Source organism: Symphodus melops, assembly GCF_947650265.1.
Source record: "Symphodus melops genome assembly, chromosome: 7".
Lineage (NCBI taxonomy): Eukaryota > Metazoa > Chordata > Actinopteri > Labriformes > Labridae > Symphodus > Symphodus melops.
In genome coordinates, this window is record NC_136697.1 from 117,620 (window position 1) to 120,852 (window position 3,233).

The following is a 3,233-nucleotide window of genomic DNA, read 5'->3' on the forward strand; positions in this document are numbered from 1 at the left end:
AGTGTCTTGGTGTCTGAAATACAGTATGTAATGTGTAAACTTAACAGATGTTGTTCATGGAATCAGGTTAGATCATAACTTTACCCGAGTAGTATTCAACACATGAAGTGTTTAGTCTCTTTCCCCTGAGAAACAGTCATCCAAAAAAAAAGGATTTTTTTTTTAAATCTAGACAAACGCTGAGAGCCAAAAAAAAAGATCTCAATTCACAGAACACACGTTGTACTAAAAAGTCATACAGTATGCAACAGGTAAGGTCTCATTGAGCCCAAATGAAATGAGTTCATTCAACAACCATACTCCTGAGGAGCTCAACCTTATTGCTCCATCGGTTCACAGAATACTTTGAATGTGTATTTCCGTCTTTTGGGTTACTCAAGATTGAGAGCGTAAATCAATCCCACCAACAGCATACATGCCTCTTGGTTTGATTTCCACACCTGTTCAGTACCTTGTCGCCCTCGATAGAAACATTTCATGGGCACACCTCAGCTATAGGGTCCTAGATCACAAGCACCTTCATGGTTTGATCTGTGGTCCTCGTGTTCATCCTCCTGGAAGAAAAGAAAAAGTGATTTCTCTGTAAATTGACCATCAAAAATAACTAATCCATTCATACACCCCTGATGCAGCAGGGAGAGAAATTCGGGCTGTGGCGTTGGGCTGACTTGCCCAATGTGAGAAATTACCTAGACTTGCAGGAGACACCAAATGAACAGAGGTGTCAGAGAGCCACAGGAGGGCCTCCTCCTTCGCAGACAGTACCATACGGATGTAAATGTTATTTGATTATCACAGAGTCACTGTCTCCAGACAGACAGAATACACTAAACTTTAAACAACCATTGTAATGTAAGATCACCATTTGTTAAGTGTAAGGTCACCTCCCCATATCTCTCTGTATTGTATAAAAGGACTTGTAATGTAAAGGTTCGGGAGAAGATGCTCTGGCCTCTCCTCCGTGCTGCACGTATTAAAAGAGATCTGATTCAAGCGCCGCCGTGAATTTTCTTCTTGAGAATTAGCAACTCTCCACCTCGTAAAAGGAGAATTTTCCACGACACCAAGGACACATTGGACATGTTGCTCACAGGAGCTGGGGATCGAACCCTTTACCTTTCAGTTGAGAGACGACGAAATTCAGTTGTCAAAAATGTAACCATTGTGTCAGAGTTAATAATCAATTAATAACATACCTGGCAGTCTAGGAACAGCTCTCTCTTTTGTTCTCCAAGGTACTCGATGAGGCAACTGACAACCACCTTTCTGTCAATACTGAGGGACTGAAATGACATGCATTTAAGTTACTTTACTCATGTCTGCAAACTGAGTTTTGCAATTTTCAAGAAAAAACTGCGGAATTACCTAGTTTTTAGTATTTAAGAGAGGCTGTATCCTTGTAGCAGCTGCTCCTCGTTTGGCTTGGTGTGTGCTCATGTAGTTTCAGCAGAAATGTCTATTCCCAGGGAACAGTGGTTATACATCGGAACTCTTCCTCGATCTAAGAATCAGTTAAGGGACAAAATTCTCAACTTCAAAGGGTCTGACTAGTATTTATTAGACTAATTAGATTAATTGTATGAATGCAATAATTTATTTGGTTTATAAACAATAAACAAAACTTTCTTACATTTCGTTCCTCACTTGACAGTTTAGGCCACCTCTCTTTGAAGGCAGTGAGCAGGGCTGAGGGTCACTTGGTCTGAAAAGGTTTTTGACATGTTTTCTCCAGTTATTTTTGTGTTTTGATTTAGTAAAGCTACATATTTTACACAAGCAATTCATTGACAGCAAAGAGCCTTTCAGATAGGATACAGTGGTTGCTGTGCACCGGTGTCAAGCCCATTCATTGTCTACTGTTAAAAAAATAAAAAAACAGTTTTGCTCTGCACAAGAGTGTATCTCTTCGCCACTGACTTAAGCGCTGGTCAGGGTCCCGCTTGCCGCTCTTGCGAGCTGTGCAAAAATTTAAACATTTTCAACCTGAACGCAGCGCTTCCTGACGTCACCTCAGTACGACCAATATGACGGCTTTTTACTCGTGCGCTCTACCCTTTTGCTTTGTGTCCAATGCCGCGACCAGCTCAGTGTGCACCTTGTCCTTTATCTGAAAGGCCCTCAAGGTCGTATTCCCCATATATTCCATAGCTGAATGTGTCCACACAGGGTTCAGTCATGGTCAGTTAAATGTACGTGTCTGGAAAACATACCTGAAAAAAACAACAACTGATTCTTAAGCTTATTTATCTTTTATTAAAATTGAAATACCTTAGTAATGCATTTCAATTGTCATCAAAGGTTTTCATAGAGGCTACTGTATAAGTAAAAGACAGAAACATGGAATATTTGATTGTGTTTAAACTTTAAGATTTAGTCAGGACAAAAAATAGTCAAATTACAGTTTGCCAAAACAGATCAGCAGTATGTTGAAAAAATGCACGGATATACGAGCTGCGTATTTACATCAAGGCTTTAAAGTGGAGACTTGTCCTTCAGCTTCAATTTTATGAAAAATAATAAAACCGTATGATTTACCTATAGCAGCTGGAAGGCAACACACAGACTTTACCTGAGTTTTAAGGCGCTGTAGTGCTATTGTTTGACAGCGTGAATTCAACACTGTATATTTATAACTACTTTACATCTTACTTGTACTCCGGTCGAACAGCTGTCCGTTCAGCGTGACCGTCTCTCTCTCTCTCCGTCACTCGCCTACACACACACTGCTCGCCACGTGCAAAGCTGACTTTATGAGAATCAAGTAACTCTCTAAATATCTGTTTTAAAGTTTGTCCCTTATTTCTTGGTTTGTCTAAACGCACCGGAGCTTAACGCTAGGTCACTATCACATATGTGCATCCCGTATTTATGCCCCCTTACACCATGTTGCATGTCATGACTGTGGAAAAAAAGAAGCGTCACCATAGCAACGAGGGCAACGGTAGTCGACGAAGGACATACAATGCCACATATGACATTATTATGACCATAGAAAGTTAGCTAGAGGAGCAGTACATTTATTCCCCAATTAAATATCACATTATGTAGATAATTTTAATGAATCTACATTCTGACCACCAACTCAGCTATTGTTGTTCTCCTGAAACAAAACGTGCTTGTGCTCGATTAGCCGTGCTAACATTAAGGGAAGTCGCCGTAATATCTTTGTTAACAACAGGCTTCCTGATTAAATTAGCGATATATCAGACTAATAATGACTGTTGTTCACAATT

At 40.1% G+C, this 3,233-nt stretch overlaps 1 long non-coding RNA gene across 1 annotated transcript; it reads right to left on the reverse strand.

Annotated features, from left to right (window-relative positions):
- Nucleotides 1–487: 487 nt before the first annotated feature.
- On the reverse strand, nt 488–2,176 carry LOC306826664. The gene is made up of 4 exons (XR_013779477.1): nt 1,631–2,176; nt 1,366–1,501; nt 1,197–1,283; nt 488–554 (listed from the first exon to the last, which is right to left on the reverse strand). It is a non-coding gene; the product is annotated as an uncharacterized lncRNA (long non-coding RNA).
- Nucleotides 2,177–3,233: the final 1,057 nt, after the last annotated feature.